Raw genomic sequence first — 22036 nt, 5'->3', positions numbered from 1 at the left:
AGGAGAGTGGTGGGACACAAAGTGGAGGTACATTGACAGAGGAGAGTGGTGGGACACAAAGTGGAGGTACATTGACAGAGGAGAGTGGTGGGACACAAAGTGGAGGTACATTGACAGAGGAGGAGTGGTGGGACACAAAGTGCAGGTACATTGACAGAGGAGAGTGGTGGGACACAAAGTGGGTACATTGACAGAGGAGAGTGGTGGGACACAAAGTGGGAGGTACATTGACAGAGGAGATTGGTGGGACACAAAGTGGAGGTACATTGACAGTGAGGAGAGTGGTGGGACACAAAGTGGAGGTACATTGACAGAGGAGAGTGGTGGGACACAAAGTGGAGGTACATTGACAGAGAGGAGATTGGTGGGACACAAAGTGGAGGTACATTGACAGAGGAGAGTGGTGGGACACAAAGTGGAGGTACATTGACAGAGAGGAGAGTGGTGGGACACAAAGTGGAGGTACATTGACAGAAAGGAGATTGGTGGGACACAAAGTGGAGGTACATTGACAGAGGAGAGTGGTGGGACACAAAGTGGAGGTACATTGACAGAGAGGAGACTGGTGGGACACAAAGTGGAGGTACATTGACAGAGAGGAGAGTGTGAAGTGAAGATGAGGCGCCTCTCTAATAACACCTGTCTCTTGCTCTGCAAACACTGGAGAACCCTGCGGCTGTTTTCTGCTGGGAGTTTATTAGTGAGACTATAGGGTGTCAGATTACAGGGTTGGATAGGTTACTTTAGGTTACATTTAATTGTTACCTGTCAAATTGTAATCTGACAACTTTGTTGGCCATGTCCATGTAATGTCCTGACTTGAACCTCATGGAAGGAAAAATAATACATTTGTGACTGACCTCCTTGGGTAATGCTCTGTAGGGAAGAGTGGGGTAAGCAGGGTAGCCTAGTTGTTAGAGAGTTGGACTAGGAACCGGAAGGTTGCAAATTCAAACCCCCGAGCTGACAAGGTACTAATCTGTCGTTCTGCCCCTGAACAGGCAGTTAACCCACTGTTCCTAGGCCGTCATTGAAAATAAGAATTTGTTCTTAACTGACTTACCTGGTTAAATAAAGGTCAAATTCAAAATTAAATAGGCAAAAGGCATGTACTCTGTACAGATGACAACAGTGTTGCAGACTTCAGTTCATACTAAATGTCATTACAGTATGAATAGAAAACGTATGAAAATATATACCATGTCTTATAAGTGAATCACATTCGCTATGTGAATCACCAATATAAAGTTCTATTCACTTGTAAATCCTGTTGTCATTCAGAAATCAACCTCCCCTGCCTGTTCTGAGACTCTAAACTCGGAGTATATCCCACGGGCATTCTGGGAGCCGTTTAGCGAGACCCGGTCATGGCCGGCCACCCTCACTGTGCTTTCTTTAATGGAGTGCTGGCATGAGTCACAGGTTCAATCCATGGCCGTTAGCATAGAATCACTGTATTGTGTGGGGGCTTTCCACCTCATTCATATCAGTTGTGAGTCAACACCCCTGTCGAAGCTGAGGGTCCAGCAGGCGAAGCCGTGGCAAATGGAGGTGTCTCCGTCCCAATGAGTCAATGCAGTGAAATCGTGTAGTGTGTGATGTTTGACTTCGCCCTCGGTCTACTACCACACTGATACGTCCAACATCTCGTCTGCTGTTTCTGCTAGGGAGTAGGAGGCTTTTAAAATAGACCTTGAATAGAGAGGAGAGTGCTTTTTGTCAATGCCTTGCGAGCAGCTCCTTTAAAAAAAAAATCAAGGCCCTGAAATGCCTGTGTAGAGGTGGGATCTTTGTGTGTCCGGTTTAGAGTTTTTAATTGTTTGTGGTCTGCTTGCTTGTCCTTGACTTGACAAAACCTACTAAATGAAGCTCAAGTTCCAGTTGAATTATTAGTCGTATGGACAGGATACACATGGTATTCACATCCTACCAAATGCTTACTTGCAGGTTCCTTCTCGACAATGTAACAAAAATAAGAAATAAGAAAATATGAGAATATGAACATAGAGTAAACGGCTCAGCAGAATAAAATAAACATTTTAGCATAAGTATTATACAGGAAGGCACACTTTATAGTACAATATTTACACATGTATCAGGGAAGTTACTAGTTTAGATATCCATGAATGATGTGTGTATTTTGGTAATTCAAGAGCTTTGGACTATAAAGGTTCTATCTGCATTTTAGTCCAAATGTAGTTATTGACATAGCCTTGTTCTGTTCAATGTTCTCTACCTATACAGTACTCTAAAACCCCAATTAATGTTGTTAAGTTCAGAAGAATATAAGATAAAAATTGCTGACACCATTCAAACCAATGAGGGTTCGGAACTTCAAAGCCAATTATCTCAGAATCAACTTTTTGCAGATGGAACCTTATTGTCCCAAGCTCTCGAATTAAAATACTTTCACCTTATGGCAAAATGGGTCTGAACATGGTACAGGCTAGGGTACCCTTATTAGTTCAGACAAAGCAATGTGCCGCTACAGTCTATTTACCAGCTCTCCTCTCTGCAATGCGAATGACCACAGGACTCCAATCCTGGAATGGCTTAGGAAGGATTTAAATTTCATCACAAGTATTATAATAACATTTTTAATAATCTAGAAAATATGACTCTGAATTAGGTAACATTTCTTATGCACTCTGGGCCTAACCGAGCATGACTGAGCTGTCTAGAGTATGAACTTTAAGATGAGACTTGGGTTATGGTGGATTTTGGAGAATTTTGGGATGTATTTGCATAACGGGAGTGGACTGTTGCACCGTGTTGACCTTTTTCCCCATTGCAGACAGTATCCTCCTCTCAAATACTGGTGGAAATATAAGTTGGCCTAGATACCATTTCTCCTGTCGCTAAAAAAGATATCCGGCATTTGGATTGCTAACATTGGGATACCTTTAAAGGCCACTCCCTTTCCATGCCCTTCTCACCACTTCTTAGAAAGCTGTCCCATACACATGTCTCTGTGTCCTTGTCTACTGTAGGGGACACATCAGACTGTTATAGGCCGTATGCAAAACTTTTCAAGAACTTTGTTTTAAAATCAGGGCCCTTAAAAGAGATCATGACTTCTCTCATTCTATTTATCATTCAAATGTTAATCATGATAATTTGATGACTCAAGAGGGGATAGAGAGAGACGGACAGAACCTTACTCTGCGTTTAGCACCCATCTGGAGTCATTGCAGAAGGGATCCTCCTCTTGTCTCCAAACCTCTTTTCTTCTATTTACAGAAGGGGAGAGTGGGGTACGTTGAGCCATTTTTTTACATTCAGCATCACGCCATCAAGGGAAATATAGTATTATTTCTAACAAAAGATATCTACATCCCTGGAAATGCTCAGAATTCATGTAAACATTACTGTCATGCAGGTGAATGAGGACCCAAAAGCGACTTGGCGAAAACAGAGTCTTTAATCCAGTAAAGTAATTCTACAAACATAAGACATAATTCCACTCGTAATGACGAGAACAGACTGGAGACTCGATCAAGAACTGCAGGTTGCCTCGGGAAGGCACTTGAACCTAGCAGACTCAGACACCTGCTCTCCACGCAGCATCTGAGGGAAACACGACACGACAGGGCGATACACAGACACAGCACGGTGAACAATAGACAAGGATCCGACAGGACAGGAACGGAAAACAAGGGAAGAAATAGGGACTCTAATCAGGGGAAAATATAAGGAACAGGTGTGGGAAGACTAAATGATTGATTAGGGGAATAGGAACAGCTGGGAGCAGGAACGGAACGATAGAGAGAAGAGAGAGAGGAAGGGAGAGAGAAAAAGGGGAACGAACCTAAAAAGACCAGCAGGGGAAAATGAACAGAGGAAAAGCAAAATGACAAGACAATCTAAGACAAAACATGACAGTACCCCCCCACTCACCGAGCGCCTCCTGGCGCACTCGAGGAGGAATCCTGGCGGCAACGGAGGAAATCATCAATGAGTGAACGGTCCAGCACGTCCCGAGACGGAACCCAACTCCTCTCCTCAGGACCGTAACCCTCCCAATCCACTAAGTATTGGTGACCCCGTCCCCGAGAACGCATGTCCATGATCCTACGTACCTTGTAAATAGGTGCGCTCTCGACAAGGACGGGAGGGGGGGGAGGGAAGACGAACGGGGGTGCGAAGAAAGGGCTTGACACAGGAGACATGGAAGACAGGATGGACGCGACGAAGATGTCGCGGAAGAAGCAGTCGCACAGCGACAGGATTGACGACCTGGGAGACACGGAACGGACCAATGAACCGCGGAGTCAACTTACGAGAAGCTGTCGTAAGAGGAAGGTTGCGAGTGGAAAGCCACACTCTCTGGCCGCAACAATACCTAGGACTCTTAATCCTGCGTTTATTGGCGGCTCTCACAGTCTGTGCCCTGTAACGGCAAAGTGCAGACCTCACCCTCCTCCAGATGCGCTCACAACGTTGGACAAATGCTTGAGCGGAGGGAACGCTGGACTCGGCAAGCTGGGATGAGAACAGAGGAGGCTGGTAACCCAGACTACTCTGAAACGGAGATAACCCGGTAGCAGACGAAGGAAGCGAGTTGTGAGCGTATTCTGCCCAGGGGAGCTGTTCTGCCCAAGACGCAGGGTTTCTGAAAGAAAGGCTGCGTAGTATGCGACCAATCGTCTGATTGGCCCTCTCTGCTTGACCGTTAGACTGGGGATGAAACCCGGAAGAGAGACTGACGGACGCACCAATCAAACGACAGAACTCCCTCCAAAACTGTGACGTGAATTGCGGGCCTCTGTCTGAAACGGCGTCTAACGGGAGGCCATGAATTCTGAACACATTCTCGATGATGATTTGTGCCGTCTCCTTAGCGGAAGGAAGTTTAGCGAGGGGAATGAAATGTGCCGCCTTAGAGAACCTATCGACAACCGTAAGAATCACAGTCTTCCCCGCAGACAAAGGCAGACCGGTAATGAAGTCTAGGGCGATATGAGACCATGGTCGAGACGGAATGGGAAGCGGTCTGAGACGACCGGCAGGAGGAGAGTTACCCGACTTAGTCTGCGCGCAGTCCGAACAAGCAGCCACGAAACGGCGCGTGTCACGCTCCTGAGTCGGCCACCAAAAGCGCTGGCGAATAGACGCAAGAGTGCCTCGAACACCGGGATGACCAGCTAACTTGGCAGTGAGCCCACTGAAGAACCGCCAGACGAGTGGAAACAGGAACGAAAAGGAGGTTACTAGGACAAGCGCGCGGCGACGCAGTGTGCGTGAGTGCTTGCTTAACCTGTCTTTCAATTCCCCAGACTGTCAACCCGACAACACGCCCATAAGGAAGAATCCCCTCGGGATCAGTAGAAGCCACAGAAGAACTAAACAGACGGGATAAGGCATCAGGCTTGGTGTTTTTGCTACCCGGACGGTAAGAAATCATAAACTCGAAACGAGCGAAAAACAACGCCCAACGAGCTTGACGGGCATTAAGTCGTTTGGCAGAACGGATGTACTCAAGGTTCTTATGGTCTGTCCAAACGACAAAAGGAACGGTCGCCCCCTCTCAACCACTGTCGCCATTCGCCTAGGGCTAAGCGGATGGCGAGCAGTTCAGCGGTTACCCACATCATAGTTGCGTTCAGATGGCGACAGGCGATGAGAAAAATAAGCGCAAGGATGAACCTTATCGTCAGACTGGAAGCGCTGGGATAGAATGGCTCCCACGCCTACCTCTGAAGCGTCAACCTCGACAATGAATTGTCTAGTGACGTCAGGAGTAACGAGGATAGGAGCGGACGTAAAACGTTCTTTTAGAAGATCAAAAGCTCCCTGGGCGGAACCGGACCACTTAAAACACGTCTTGACAGAAGTAAGAGCTGTGAGAGGGGCAGCAACTTGACCGAAATTACGAATGAAACGGCGATAGAAATTAGCGAAACCTAAAAAGCGCTGCAACTCGACACGTGACCTTGGAACGGGCCAATCACTGACAGCTTGGACCTTAGCGGAATCCATCTGAATGCCTTCAGCGGAAATAACAGAACCGAGAAAAGTAACGGAGGAGACATGAAAAGAGCACTTCTCAGCCTTCACGTAGAGACAATTCTCTAAAAGGCGCTGTAGAACACGTCGAACGTGCTGAACATGAATCTCGAGTGACGGTGAAAAAATCAGGATATCGTCAAGATAGACAAAAACAAAGATGTTCAGCATGTCTCTCAGAACATCATTAACTAATGCCTGAAAAACAGCTGGCGCATTGGCGAGACCAAACGGCAGAACCCGGTACTCAAAATGCCCTAACGGAGTGTTAAACGCCGTTTTCCACTCGTCCCCCTCTCTGATGCGCACGAGATGGTAAGCGTTACGAAGGTCCAACTTAGTAAAGCACCTGGCTCCCTGCAGAATCTCGAAGGCTGATGACATAAGGGGAAGCGGATAACGATTCTTAACCGTTATGTCATTCAGCCCTCGATAATCACGCAGGGGCGCAGAGTACCGTCCTTTTCTTAACAAAAAGAACCCCGCCCCGGCCGGAGAGGAAGAAGGCACTATGGTACCGGCGTCAAGAGACACAGATAAATAATCCTCGAGAGCCTTACGTTCGGGAGCCGACAGAGAGTATAGTCTACCCCGAGGGGGAGTGGTCCCCGGAAGGAGATCAATACTACAATCATACGACCGGTGAGGAGGAAGGGAGTTGGCTCGGGACCGACTGAAGACCGTGCGCAGATCATGATATTCCTCCGGCACTCCTGTCAAATCGCCAGGTTCCTCCTGAGAAGTGGGGACAGAAGAAATGGGAGGATGGCAGACATTAAACACTTCACATGACAAGAAACGTTCCAGGATAGGATAGAATTACTAGACCAATTAATAGAAGGATTATGACATACTAGCCAGGGACGACCCAAAACAACAGGTGTAAAAGGTGAACGAAAATCAAAAAAGAAATAGTCTCACTGTGGTTACCAGATACTGTGAGAGTTAAAGGTAGTGTCTCAAATCTGATACTGGGAAGATGACTACCATCTAAGGCAAACATGGGCGTAGGCTTGTCTAACTGTCTGAAAGGAATGTCATGTTTCCCGAGCCCATGCTTCGTCCATGAAACAACCCTCAGCCCCCGAGTCAATCAAGGCACTGCATGTAGCACCCGAACCGGTCCAGCGTAGATGGACCGACATAGTAGTACAGGATCTAGATGAAGAGACCTGAGTAGTAGCGCTCACCAGTAGCCCTCCGCTTACTGATGAGCTCTGGCCTTTTACTGGACATGAATTGACAAAATGTCCATCAAATCCGCAATAGAGGCACAGGCGGTTGGTGATCCTCCGTTCCCTCTCCTTAGTCGAGATGCGAATACCTCCCAGCTGCATGGGCTCAGTCTCTGAGCCAGAGGAGGGAGATCGTTGCGATGCGGAGCAGGGAAACACCGTTGACGCGAGCTCTCTTCCACGAGCTTGGTGACGAAGATCTACCCGTCGTTCTATGCGGATGGCGAGAGCAATCAAAGAGTCCACACTGGAGGAACCTCCCGAGAGAGAATCTCATCTTTGACCACTGCGTGGAGTCCCTCCAGAAAACGAGCGAGCAGCGCCGGCTCGTTCCAGTCACTAGAGGCAGCAAGAGTGCGAAACTCTATAGAGTAATCCGTTATGGATCGATCACCTTGGCATAGGGAAGCCAGGGCCCTAGAAGCCTCCCTACCAAAAACTGAACGGTCAAAAACCCGAATCATCTCCTCTTTAAAGTTCTGGTAATTGTTGGAACAATCAGCCCTTGCCTCCCAGATAGCTGTGCCCCACTCTCGAGCCCGGCCAGTAAGGAGTGAAATGACGTAAGCAACCCGAGCTCTCTCGCTAGAGTATGTGTTGGGTTGAGAGAGAACACAATATCACACTGGGTGAGAAAGGAGCGGCACTCCGTGGGCTGCCCGGAGTAGCAAGGTGGGTTATTAACCCTAGGTTCCGGAGGCTCGGCAGGCCAGGAAGTAACAGGTGGCACGAGACGAAGACTCTGGAACTGTCCAGAGAGGTCGGAAACCTGAGCGGACAGGTTCTCCACGGCATGGCGAGCAGCAGACAATTCCTGCTCGTGTCTGCCGAGCATGGCTCCTTGGATCTCGACGGCAGTGTTACGAACGTCTGTAGTCGCTGGGTCCATTCTTTGGTCGGATCCTTCTGTCATGCAGGTGAATGAGGACCCAAAAGCGACTTGGCGAAAACAGAGTCTTTAATCCAGTAAAGTAATTCTACAAACATAAGACATAATTCCACTCGTAATGACGAGAACAGACTGGAGACTCGATCAAGAACTGCAGGTTGCCTCGGGAAGGCACTTGAACCTAGCAGACTCAGACACCTGCTCTCCACGCAGCATCTGAGGGAAACACGACACGACAGGGCGATACACAGACACAGCACGGTGAACAATAGACAAGGATCCGACAGGACAGGAACGGAAAACAAGGGAAGAAATAGGGACTCTAATCAGGGGGAAAAGATAAGGAACAGGTGTGGGAAGACTAAATGATTGATTAGGGGAATAGAAACAGCTGGGAGCAGGAACGGAACGATAGAGAGAAGAGAGAGAAGAAGGGAGAGAGAAAAAGGGGGAACGAACCTAAAAAGACCAGCAGGGGGAAAATGAACAGAGGGAAAAGCAAAATGACAAGACAATCTAAGACAAAACATGACAATTACAGTTTTGAAAACATAGCTTGTCCTTATGTGTTTGTTGTGAATCGAGCTGTGTAACAGGGTAAGTTAAATTGCCTACACATTTCTGTACTGAATAAAATACTCCTACTACCCTTTCAAAACCATGTCTATCTTTATTCCCGAAACAAAATCAAAATCGCTTTTTTGCCTTCTAATAATTGTAGGCATCTTTTAACACAGTGCAGCAAACACTTTTTAAAAACGCTATTAACATAGGCCCTGTAATTAGCTCATATCACAGCGATAATACCTTCCATCACATCTAGGAAGAACAATCGTACATTTTTATCAACTTGCTAATGGCTCAACTATCGGCTCAAAATACCCCAAGTCAAACATTTTGACTATATTAGCCCACACAGCTACAAGGATGCAATTTCGTGATTTATAGACCTTATGTTACAGCTTATAGAGACTCCAACTGATGTATAGATTCATCTTAAAAAGTATTTACATTTGTTTACAAACATGCATGAAGAAACATTGCACACAATCAATTAATGTGACTTGGTGAAAATCCGTTTTTTTTTGGACCGAACTTGCTTACCACTTTTTCAGTGTTGTTTCTTCCATCACAGAGTCCATGAAATGATGACCTCTTCCTAAATATTTGGTCAAATCATTCATTTTGTGTATGGTTTCCTAGAAACAAGGGTGGCTCAACTTACCCCACTCTTCCCTACAGAGCATTACCCAAATAATCATGAAAAGAATGTTTGACATTTTTATTGTCACATACACCGGATGGATGCAGTGTTGTTTTAACCAGTCAGCCATAGTAGTGCAACACCCCTGGAGAGAATTAGGGGTAAGTGCCTTGCTCAAGGGCACATCAACAGATTTTTACTTTGTCTGTTCGGGAATTCAAACCAGTGACCTTTCACTTACACGCCCAATGCTCTAACTGCTAGCCTACTTGCCGCCTTAACTATGAACCCACTCACCGAACAATCTTGTTGGAGTTTGCTGTAGATACGTCACTTATCATCAAGTGGGATTTATCGTTGTGTTTGTTTAGAGATTTAATTTAACAAGATATCTGCCAAAAACCCTTCCTCCCTCCTCTCTGTCTGGCATTTTAAGGGCACTCACTTGGCCTTGGCTTGAGAACAGCCTGTACTGATGCCAGCTAACAACCTTATCCTCGAAAGAAGGCCACGTTCTTCTTCAAAGTCCAAGTTTGTTGGGAAAGAAACTTGATTTTGCACACATAGTTGTTGGTATGAGACATTTGTTCTTCTTCTTGAAATGGTCAATACGCTGCTGTTCTGACAATTACAGTACGAACCAGTCTCAGTCGTTCATAATTAAGATGCATAGTAAGTCATTAGACATTCGTGTCACAGATCATTGACATTATCTCAGAGTCCACATTACATGGATCAGTGACTAAAAGTGGTTTGAGTCAATAGTTCAGACTTCAATAGAATGACATATAATCCATTTCCAGGAAGGTATTCCCATGTGAAGCGTAGCAATGAAATCCTCCTATACTTTACATGTTTGGTTCATATTATTTCATCAGAGAGTGTACTTTAAGTGTCTCGGTCTAACTCATACCAAAAAGGTCACTCTTATTTTTAGCTGTAGCCATTTCCATGCCTCTGGGTGTACAGAACTTGTATGGCAAATAATGAGCAAAGGTCAACATCTTAGTGTTGTCATTCAGCTCGAGACTCTTTCACTGGATGCTTGAAGAATGTTGAGTGGTCAAGCATTTTAACCCATGGTTTCCCAAAGCAGTTTCAACCCAGCTCTTCTCTTAATTATTACATTATTCCTGCAGAAAAACATATCAAACTCTTTTGGACTTTCCAGAATTAAGTTGCTTTGTTTTAAATGAGGGGGAATCGTTCAAATGAATGAGTAATGTGATCTCCTTCAGCAGACAACAGTGGAGGCCCAATATAAACGTAATTACATTTATCATACAAACATGTCAGATCTGATAAGTCATCAGGAGAGAAGGGGTGGGATGATTCATTTAGTCGTCCGTCCGCGGAGTGAACTGGGGGATATCACATCACCCATTAATATCATTTAGGTTTGGGCTAATCAGATGAGGTGGAAAAGGCTTGGACCAAGATGGAGGCCCCCCCTGCCATATCTCTCACTCAGACCCTCATCTATAATGAAACACTTCCTACGTCTGAGGTGTTCTATATTAAACGCTACGTGCTCTTTTTACGAATCGTCTCATGTTCTCTCAATTCAATAATGTGTTTGGTGTTATTTTTTCGGTTTTGCATATTTTATATGGAGCGTTCCTTCTTTCTTCTTTGCTGGAATCCTTTTCGTGGAACAAGCTTTCTTATTAGTACCCAAGCTTAATGGCACTGTGTTATGTGACGTGTGGCTACACCAACTTCCGACTTTGCTTGTGTTGAATGTGGAAAGCAGTGTGCAATGAAGAGAGCCTTATTCAGAGAACATACAGAGAGAGCAAAAGTACGACGTAGAATCAAGATAATGAGTGTGATATTATTCATTGGTTGGGGTACGTTAAACTCTCAAATGTGTAATCCATACTTGGGTGACCCACACATTCCCACAGTGCATCAGAGCAACAACAGTGACAGCATCTCATCAACTTTGTTTCCCGCTACCTTTGCTACTTTTTCATAGTTGAATTGTGTTGAACTACACTACTGAAGAGAAGGGCTAGTCGACTTTAGTAACTTCATGAATATAATTATTATTGTGTATACTGTCTCATGGTAGGCATTGTGAATCAACGTTATAGGGAACATACATATAAAGTAAGTAGATGGAAAGTAGCAGAGAAAAAAATTGTACAAAATAATTCTGATTTACCATTTGTCAGACTCTCTGCGCAGAGGGAGAATTCTTAAACATGGTTGTTTTTATCCTCTCGGCAGGCAAAGATTACAGAATAAATTTAATGCCCAATTTTACAGAGTCAAGCTGACGCAAGGACAATACAAACTGAAATTGAACAATGGTATTAAAAGGACTAAGCGCTGTCCACATAAGCCTTCATTTTGATTACATTCTCCCTTTTTATCCCATTTCTTAGAAAGACCAGTTTCAGAATCCATTTTGACGTCCTTTCTACACGCTTGCAACAGGAATCCCTCAACGTCCAGTGCACACTTAACAGCACATGCCGGTAATTTACTACTCTCTCAATGCCTTGTTTACACTGCTCAAAGGATAGAAAACAGTGATCATAAATCGACCAGAATATGTTTTATCAGTGCTGCACTCTATAGTACAGCTTATGGTTTGAAGGCTGGGCTGGGGGGGGGGGGGGCACACACACACACACAATTTGTCCTCCTTTGTTAACATCAAAAGATTTACCTTGGAGTGATTCTGCTCCATGCATGTACATGCATATCAATGTTATGTAGTGGTTAATTAAAAGCAGTGGGTTTTGCCAGCATTCTCTCCAGCTCACACACTGTCATGGAAAATTAGGTTGGTATAACCTTGAAATAACCATGTTGATGGTCAGCTCTCCAAAACATCTAGGCTATTCATGGAGCCTGCTCCGGGGCAGGATAACTCTACTTACATTGAATGAAATGACTGAGAAGCGAGTTGAGGATCAATGAAATCAGATTCCCTCCCTGCAAAGATTGCATCATCATCCCCTTCATTTGAGGAAGATGACTGATTCAATGTTTTATTAATTCAATGTTTTTTGTGTATAAAAAAAATGTAAAAAGTTAAAACACCGAACACATTATTTAGTAATGACAGAATGCATTTGACATTGTATACAATTATTTTATCGATAGGAGTTGCTTGTGCATTGATAAGCATATCAAAGCACACCAAAGACGCCATTACGATAAGTAGTAACATAAAGACTGCACTTCTAAAAGCCTATTTCACTCTATAGCCTGCTAGATTTGATAACCTTTCCTTCATTTTGATTTCAGCACTGACTTACCCATGGATTGATGATGTCAACATTGTCTCAATAAAGAGTTTGGCGTTCGACCAGCCACGTGCAACATGCACGCTCAGTTACAAGACTGCTAGAGTCAGCGGCAGCCGGGCAAGAAATATCCACCGTCACAGTACAGATGAATCCTGAGCTTCAATGTGAAGCTAATTGAAGCTTGTTAGCTTTAGAAAACCCTGAGTAGATCTAGTTTTCTTCGTAGGATAGCCCTCATTGTCATGTTTTGTCATTAATTATCATGTCTTGTCCCTGTGCTTCCCATTCTATTAGTTTCCCTCTGCTGGTCTTATTAGGTTCTTTCCCTCTTTCTATCCCTCTCTCTCCCCCTCCCTCTCTCACTCTCTCGCTCTCTCTTCTCTCTATCGTTCCGTTCCTGCTCCCAGCTGTTCCTATTCCCCTAATCATCATTTAGTCTTCCCACACCTGTTCCCGATCCTTTTCCCTGATTAGAGTCCCTATTTCTCTCCTTGTTTCCCGTACCTGCCCTGTCGGATCCTCATTTATATTCACCGTGCTGTGTCTATGTTTTGCCCTGTCGTGTCGTGTTTCCCTCAGATGCTGCGTGGTGAGCAGGTGTCTGAGTCTGCTAGGTTCAAGTGCCTTCCCGAGGCAACCTGCAGTTCTCGATCAAGTCTCCAGTCTGTTCTTGTCTTTACGTGTAGTATTATGCTTTTTGTTTTGTAAAGTTTATTCTGGATTAAATACTCTGTTTTCGCCAAGTCGCTTTTGGGTCCTCATTCACCAGCATGACAGAAGGATCCGACCGAGGAATGGACCCAGCGACTACAGACGCTCGTAACACTGCCGTCGAGATCCAAGGAGCCATGCTCGGCAGACACGAGCAGGAATTGTCTGCTGCTCGCCATGCCGTGGAGAGCCTGGCCGCTCAGGTTTCCGACCTCTCTGGACAGTTCCAGAGTCTTCGTCTCGTGCCACCTGTTACTTCCTGGCCTGCCGAGCCTCCAGAACCTAGGGTTAATAACCCACCTTGCTACTCCGGGCAGCCCACTGAGTGCCGCTCCTTTCTCACCCAGTGTGAGATTGTGTTCTCTCTCCAACCCAACACATACTCTAGAGAGAGAGCTCGGGTTGCTTACGTCATTTCACTCCTTACTGGCCGGGCCCGAGAGTGGGGCACAGCTATCTGGGAGGCAAGGGCTGATTGTTCTAACAATTACCAGAACTTTAAAGAGGAGATGATTCGGGTTTTTGACCGTTCAGTTTTTGGTGGGGAGGCTTCTAGGGTCCTGGCTTCCCTATGCCAAGGTGATCGATCCATAACGGATTACTCTATAGAGTTTCGTACTCTTGCTGCCTCTAGTGACTGGAACGAGCCGGCGCTGCTCGCTCGTTTTCTGGAGGGACTCCACACAGTGGTCAAAGATGAGATTCTCTCTCGGGAGGTTCCTTCCAGTGTGGACTCTTTGATTGCTCTCGCCATCCGCATAGAACGACGGGTAGATCTTCGTCACCAGGCTCGTGGAAGAGAGCTCGCATCAACGGTGTTTCCCTGCTCCGCATCGCAACCATCTCCCTCCTCTGGCTCTGAGACTGAGCCCATGCAGCTGGGAGGGATTCGCATCTCGACTAAGGAGAGGGAACGGAGGATCACCAACCGCCTGTGCCTCTATTGCGGATTTGATGGACATTTTGTTAATTCATGTCCAGTAAGAGGCCAGAGCCCATCAGTAAGCGGAGGGCTACTGGTGAGCGCTACTACTCAGGTCTCTTCATCTAGATCTTGTACTACTATGTCGGTCCATCTACGCTGGACCGGTTCGGGTGCTACATGCAGTGCCTTGATTGACTCTGGGGCTGAGGGTTGTTTCATGGACGAAGCATGGGTTCGGAAACATAACATTCCTTTCAGACAGTTAGACAAGCCTACGCCCATGTTTGCCTTAGATGGTAGTCATCTTCCCAGTATCAGATTTGAGACACTACCTTTAACTCTCACAGTATCTGGTAACCACAGTGAGACTATTTCTTTTTTGATTTTTCGTTCACCTTTCACACCTGTTGTTTTGGGTCATCCCTGGCTAGTATGTCATAATCCTTCTATTAATTGGTCTTGTAATTCTATCCTATCCTGGAACGTATCTTGTCATGTGAAGTGCTTAATGTCTGCCATCCCTCCCATTTCTTCTGTCCCCACTTCTCAGGAGGAACCTGGCGATTTGACAGGAGTGCCGGAGGAATATCATGATCTGCGCACGGTCTTCAGTCGGTCCCGAGCCAACTCCCTTCCTCCTCACCGGTCGTATGATTGTAGTATTGATCTCCTTCCGGGGACCACTCCTCCTCGGGGTAGACTATACTCTCTGTCGGCTCCCGAACGTAAGGCTCTCGAGGATTATTTATCTGTGTCTCTTGACGCCGGTACCATAGTGCCTTCTTCCTCTCCGGCCGGGCGGGGTTCTTTTTGTTAAGAAGAAGGACGGTACTCTGCGCCCTGCGTGGATTATCGAGGGCTGAATGACATAACGGTTAAGAATCGTTATCCGCTTCCCCCTTATGTCATCAGCCTTCGAGATTCTGCAGGGAGCCAGGTGCTTTACTAAGTTGGACCTTCGTAACGCTTACCATCTCGTGCGCATCAGAGAGGGGGGACGAGTGGAAAACGGCGTTTAACACTCCGTTAGGGCATTTTGAGTACCGGGTTCTGCCGTTTGGTCTCGCCAATGCGCCAGCTGTTTTTCAGGCATTAGTTAATGATGTTCTGAGAGACATGCTGAACATCTTTGTTTTTGTCTATCTTGACGATATCCTGATTTTTTCACCGTCACTCGAGATTCATGTTCAGCACGTTCGACGTGTTCTACAGCGCCTTTTAGAGAATTGTCTCTACGTAAAGGCTGAGAAGTGCTCTTTTCATGTCTCCTCCGTTACTTTTCTCGGTTCTGTTATTTCCGCTGAAGGCATTCAGATGGATTCCGCTAAGGTCCAAGCTGTCAGTGATTGGCCCGTTCCAAGGTCACGTGTCGAGTTGCAGCGCTTTTTAGGTTTCGCTAATTTCTATCGGCGTTTCATTAAGTAATTTCGGTCAAGTTGCTGCCCTCTCACAGCTCTTACTTCTGTCAAGACGTGTTTTAAGTGGTCCGGTTCCGCCCAGGGAGCTTTTGATCTTCTAAAAGAACGTTTTACGTCCGCTCCTATCCTCGTTACTCCTGACGTCACTAGACAATTCATTGTCGAGGTTGACACTTCAGAGGTAGGCGTGGGAGCCATTCTATCCCAGCGCTTCCAGTCTGACGATAAGGTTCATCCTTGCGCTTATTTTCTCATCGCCTGTCGCCATCTGAGCGCAACTATGATGTGGGTAACCGTGAACTGCTCGCCATCCGCTTAGCCCTAGGCGAATGGCGACAGTGGTTGGAGGGGGCGACCGTTCCTTTTGTCGTTTGGACAGACCATAAGAACCTTGAGTACATCCGTTCTGCCAAACGACTTAATGCCCGTCAAGCTCGTTGGGCGTTGTTTTTCGCTCGTTTCGAGTTTGTGATTTCTTACCGTCCGGGTAGCAAGAACACCAAGCCTGATGCCTTATCCCGTCTGTTTAGTTCTTCTGTGGCTTCTACTGATCCCGAGGGATTCTTCCTTATGGGCGTGTTGTCGGGTTGACAGTCTGGGGAATTGAAAGACAGGTTAAGCAAGCACTCACGCACACTGCGTCGCCGCGCGCTGTCCTAGTAACCTCCTTTTCGTTCCTGTTTCCACTCGTCTGGCTGTTCTTCAGTGGGCTCACTCTGCCAAGTTAGCTGGTCATCCCGGTGTTCGAGGCACTCTTGCGTCTATTCGCCAGCGCTTTTGGTGGCCGACTCAGGAGCGTGACACGCGCCGTTTCGTGGCTGCTTGTTCGGACTGCGCGCAGACTAAGTCGGGTAACTCTCCTCCTGCCGGTCGTCTCAGACCGCTCCCCATTCCTTCTCGACCATGGTCTCACATCGCCTAGACTTCATTACCGGTCTGCCTTTGTCTGCGGGGAAGACTGTGATTCTTACGGTTGTCGATAGGTTCTCTAAGGCGGCACATTTCATTCCCCTCGCTAAACTTCCTTCCGCTAAGGAGACGGCACAAATCATTATCGAGAATGTGTTCAGAATTCATGGCCTCCCGTTAGACGCCGTTTCAGACAGAGGCCCGCAATTCACGTCACAGTTTTGGAGGGAGTTCTGTCGTTTGATTGGTGCGTCCGTCAGTCTCTCTTCCGGGTTTCATCCCCACTCTAACGGTCAAGCAGAGAGGGCCAATCAGACGATTGGTCGCATACTACGCAGCCTTTCTTTCAGAAACCCTGCGTCTTGGGCAGAACAGCTCCCCTGGGCAGAATACGCTCACAACTCGCTTCCTTCGTCTGCTACCGGGTTATCTCCGTTTCAGAGTAGTCTGGGTTACCAGCCTCCTCTATTCTCTTCCCAGCTTGCCGAGTCCAGCGTTCCCTCCGCTCAGCGTTTGTCCAACGTTGTGAGCGCACCTGGAGGAGGGTGAGGTCTGCACTTTGCCGCTACAGGGCACAGACTGTGAGAGCCGCCAATAAACGCAGGATTAAGAGTCCTAGGTATTGTTGCGGCCAGAGAGTGTGGCTTTCCACTCGCAACCTTCCTCTTACGACAGCTTCTCGTAAGTTGACTCCATGGTTCATTGGTCCGTTCCGTGTCTCCCAGGTCGTCAATCCTGTCGCTGTGCGACTGCTTCTTCCGCGACATCTTCGTCGCGTCCATCCTGTCTTCCATGTCTCCTGTGTTAAGCCCTTTCTTCGCACCCCGTTCGTCTTCCCTCCCCCCTCCCGTCCTTGTCGAGCGCACCTATTTACAAGGTACATAAGATCATGGACATGCGTTCTCGGGGACGGGGTCACCAATACTTAGTGGATTGGGAGGGTTACGGTCCTGAGGAGAGGAGTTGGGTTCCGTCTCGGGACGTGCTGGACCGTTCACTCATTGATGATTTCCTCCGTTGCCGCCAGGATTCCTCCTCGAGTGCGCCAGGAGGCGCTCGGTGAGTGGGGGGGTACTGTCATGTTTTGTCATTAATTATCATGTCTTGTCCCTGTGCTTCCCATTCTATTAGTTTCCCTCTGCTGGTCTTATTAGGTTCTTTCCCTCTTTCTATCCCTCTCTCTCCCCCTCCCTCTCTCACTCTCTCGCTCTCTCTTCTCTCTATCGTTCCGTTCCTGCTCCCAGCTGTTCCTATTCCCCTAATCATCATTTAGTCTTCCCACACCTGTTCCCGATCCTTTTCCCTGATTAGAGTCCCTATTTCTCTCCTTGTTTCCCGTACCTGCCCTGTCGGATCCTCATTTATATTCACCGTGCTGTGTCTATGTTTTGCCCTGTCGTGTCGTGTTTCCCTCAGATGCTGCATGGTGAGCAGGTGTCTGAGTCTGCTAGGTTCAAGTGCCTTCCCGAGGCAACCTGCAGTTCTCGATCAAGTCTCCAGTCTGTTCTTGTCTTTACGTGTAGTATTATGCTTTTTAATAATAATAATAATAATATATGCCATTTAGCAGACGCTTTTATCCAAAGCGACTTACAGTCATGTGTGCATACATTCTACGTATGGGTGGTCCCGGGAATCGAACCCACTACCCTGGCGTTACAAGCGCCATGCTCTACCAACTGAGCTACAGAAGGACCACTTTTTGTTTTGTAAAGTTTATTCTGGATTAAATACTCTGTTTTCGCCAAGTCGCTTTTGGGTCCTCATTCACCAGCATGACACTCATGTCTTGTTATGAGGTGTTTTGACTGATATCACGTCTATGCTAATATGGCAAAAATTTTGCTAGCTATCTAACCAACAACTGTAATGAGGTATTTTAAAGATAAGTGCTCGCTGTGTAAATTAATTTATACTTTCAATAAATATTGAAGACAAAATATAGTTTACACATCAACAATTAAGCCAAACACCATCTGTTTAGTCCCATAGTTGTGCACACGTTGGTTTTGTTGCTAAACAACAAACCCATCTATGGTAAGAGATATTCAAATGAGCTGGTATCCTGGTAAATGCACTGAAATTAATAATTTCAAAAGATTGGTTGTGATTATCATAACCAATTAATTCAGTTTAGAAAGTCAACTGAAATTCCAAAGTCAACATTTCCCCACATCCACATTCGACTTAATGAATTGTCTATTTTTTTTTTACCCTGTTCAAAATATATTCTCTGAAGTTTAGTCATTAGTTTGTATTATAGAGAGCCAACTGATCCCAGGAAATGCTTTATATTTTCACCTCTCATCTGTCTAGATATGGCCACCTCCAGCAGTCTCCTGTCTGAAGAGCAGTTCTTGTGTTCTATCTGTCTGGATTTGTTCACTGAGCCAGTCACCACTCCATGTGGACACAACTTCTACAAGGACTGTATAAGACAGTACTGGGATAGCAATGACCTGTGCCTGTGTCCAATGTGTAAGGAGAAATTCCATAGAAAATCCATAGAAAATTCCATAGAAAATACTTTCATATCTGAGATGGCTGCTCAGTTCAGGAAGTCAGTTGAAGTGAAGGCGACCAGCAGCTGAGATCAATGCCCTGTTCAACCCCTTGAAGTCCCCTGTGACATCTGCACTGGGATGAAGCTCAAGGCCCTGAAGTCCTGCCTGGTGTGTCAGAGCTCTTACTGTGAGACTCATCTGGAGCCTCATCAGAGAGTCACAGCCTTAAAAGAGACACAAGCTGATCAAACCTGTGGAGAATCTGGAAGACAGGATGTGTAAGAAGCACGACAGACTCCTGGAGCTGTTCTGCAGAACTGATCAGACATGTCTTTGTGTGTTGTGCTTCAAAACAGACCATATGACTCATGACATTGTCCCTATAGAGGAAGAGTATGAAGGGAAGAAGGTTCAGCTGGGGAAGACTGAGGCAGAAGTGCAGCAGATGATCCAGGAGAGACTGCAGAAGGTTCAGGTGATCAAACACTCAGTAGATCTCAGCAAGAAAGGCACAGAGAGAGATATCAAACAGTGTGCAGGTCTTCACTGATCTGGTGCGATTCATTGAGAAAATCGAGGCTGAACTCATTGAAATGTTTGAGGAAAACCAGAAAGCAGCAGAGAGGCAGGCTGAAGGGCTCATTAAAGACCTTAAGCAGGAAATCAATGGCCTGAAGAAGAGAAGCACTAATCTGGAGCAGCTCTCACACACTGAGGACCACCTCCTCCTTCAGAGCTTCCCATCTCTGTGCACCCTTCCACCCACCAAGGACTAGTCTGAGATCTGTATTCACTGTGATATTTGTGTAGGGACTGTGATGGGAGCTGTATATCAGCTTGAGGATGCACTTATGAGAGAGGTGAGGAAGTTGTGTGATGCTGAGTTAAATAGGATTCAGCTGTATACAGTGGATGTGACTCTGGACCCTGATACAGCATATCCCAAACTCACCCTTTCTGAGGATTGGAAACAAGTGAGACATGAAAGCACACTAAAGAAACTCTCTGACAACCCAGAAAGGTTTGATTCTATTTGTTGTGTCCTGGGAAAGAAGGGGTTCTTCTCTGGGAGAATTTAATATGAGGTGACGGTCCAGGGGAAGACGAAGTGGGATTTAGGAGTGGCCAGAGAGTCCATCAACAGGAAGGGAAAGATCATGTTAAAGCCTCAAAATGGATACTGGACTGTGGTCCCCAGGACACCCTGTTACCCTCTCATTGAGAAAGAAGCCCCAGAAGGTGGGGGTGTTTGTGGATTATGAAGAGGGTCAGGTGTAATCTTACATTTACATTTACATTTAAGTCATTTAGCAGACGCTCTTATCCAGAGCGACTTACAAATTGGTGCATTCACCTTATGACATCCAGTGGAACAACCACTTTACAATAGTGCATCTAAATATTTTAAGGGGGTGAGAAGGATTACTTTATCCTATCCTAGGTATTCCTTAAAGAGGTGGGGTTTCAGGTGTCTCCGGAAGGTGGTGATTGACTCCGCTGTCCTGGCGTCATGAGGGAGTTTGTTCCACCATTGGGGAGCCAGAGCAGCGAACAGTTTTGACTGAGCTGAGCGGGAACTGTACTTCCTCAGTGGTAGGGAGGCGAGCAGGCCAGAGGTGGATGAACGCAGTGCCCTTATTTGGGTGTAGGGCCTGATCAGAGCCTGGAGGTACTGAGGTGCCGTTCCCCTCACAGCTCCGTAGGCAAGCACCATGGTCTTGTAGCGGATGCGAGCTTCAACTGGAAGCCAGTGGAGAGAGCGGAGGAGCGGGGTGACGTGAGAGAACTTGGGAAGGTTGAACACTAGACGGGCTGCGGCGTTCTGGATGAGTTGTAGGGGTTTAATGGCACAGGCAGGAGCCCAGCCAACAGCGAGTTGCAGTAATCCAGACGGGAGATGACAAGTGCCTGGATTAGGACCTGCGCCGCTTCCTGTGTGAGGCAGGGTCGTACTCTGCGGATGTTGTAGAGCATGAACCTACAGGAACGGGCCACCGCCTTGATGTTAGTTGAGAACGACAGTTTGTTGTCCAGGATCACGCCAAGGTTCTTAGCGCTCTGGGAGGAGGACACAATGGAGTTGTCAACCGTGATGGCGAGATCATGGAACGGGCAGTCCTTCCCGGGAGGAAGAGCAGCTCCGTCTTGCCGAAGTTCAGCTTGAGGTGGTGATCCGTCATCCACACTGATATGTCTGCCAGACATGCAGAGATGCGATTCGCCACCTGGTCATCAGAAGGGGGAAAGGAGAAGATTAATTGTGTGTCGTCTGCATAGCAATGATAGGAGAGACCATGTGAGGTTATGACAGAGCCAAGTGACTTGGTGTATAGCGAGAATAGGAGAGGGCCTAGAACAGAGCCCTGGGGGACACCAGTGGTGAGAGCGCGTGGTGAGGAGACAGATTCTCGCCACGCCACCTGGTAGGAGCGACCTGTCAGGTAGGACGCAATCCAAGCGTGGGCCGCGCCGGAGATGCCCAACTCGGAGAGGGTGGAGAGGAGGATCTTATGATGTGGAGGCCAGGTTTCATATCTACTCTTACACTGGTTGCTTATTCACTGAAAAACTATATCCATACTTCAGCGCCTGTAATAATACTGGTGGTAAAAACTCTGCTCTGCTGATCATCTCTTCTGTCAATCTCCAAAATGGTGGGCTGATTGTCATTCTTAAGAGGAGGCCGTGGAATTAAATGTAATTCCATACTTTTAAAAAATATGACCTTTGTCTTGTGATTCCTCTGTCATTCTAAATATGAAATAAAAAAGTGAATGTACCACCAATCTTTAAGCAGTTAAGAACAGTTTGATTGATCAATTGCTTAATAAAGTGTTTACTGAACAATGGGCTTTTACATGTAATGCTGTACATTAGTTACTAGATGAAAGAAAGCAACAGACCTAATGTTTTACATGTTAGAGTATAATTGGGGTAGGTCAGAGGAACAGAATGCCCCTAGTGTTGTGGTA

The 22036-nt window shown here is 46.6% G+C and overlaps 1 pseudogene; it reads left to right on the top strand.

Moving 5' to 3' along the window:
- Window positions 1-18878: 18878 nt before the first annotated feature.
- LOC124029403 lies at window positions 18879-20342 on the top strand (annotated as a pseudogene).
- The last annotated feature ends 1694 nt before the right edge of the window (window positions 20343-22036 follow it).

Source organism: Oncorhynchus gorbuscha, unplaced genomic scaffold (genome assembly GCF_021184085.1).
Source record: "Oncorhynchus gorbuscha isolate QuinsamMale2020 ecotype Even-year unplaced genomic scaffold, OgorEven_v1.0 Un_scaffold_6226, whole genome shotgun sequence".
Taxonomy (NCBI): domain Eukaryota; kingdom Metazoa; phylum Chordata; class Actinopteri; order Salmoniformes; family Salmonidae; genus Oncorhynchus; species Oncorhynchus gorbuscha.
Note: the sequence above shows the minus strand (reverse complement) of the source record. Positions and strands in the feature narration are given on the sequence as shown.